A 228-nucleotide genomic window follows, 5' to 3' on the forward strand; every position below is an offset into this window, starting at 1 on the left:
CTTCCTCCAACAGTTCAATGTCCTTCTTATGTTGAGGCCACCAGAACTGCACACAGTATTCCAGGTGGGTCCCACAAGAGCAGAGTAGAGGGGAAGAACACCTCGCCTGACCTGCTGCCCACACTCCTTTGGATGCAGCCCAGGATTGAGTTGGTTTCTGGGCTGAGCTCACACTGCAGCTCATGGGGAGCTTCTCATGCACTCAATTCCTCCTCCACCCAACCTGTA

Source organism: Acanthisitta chloris, unplaced genomic scaffold (genome assembly GCF_000695815.1).
Source record: "Acanthisitta chloris isolate BGI_N310 unplaced genomic scaffold, ASM69581v1 scaffold23432, whole genome shotgun sequence".
Taxonomy (NCBI): Eukaryota; Metazoa; Chordata; class Aves; order Passeriformes; family Acanthisittidae; genus Acanthisitta; species Acanthisitta chloris.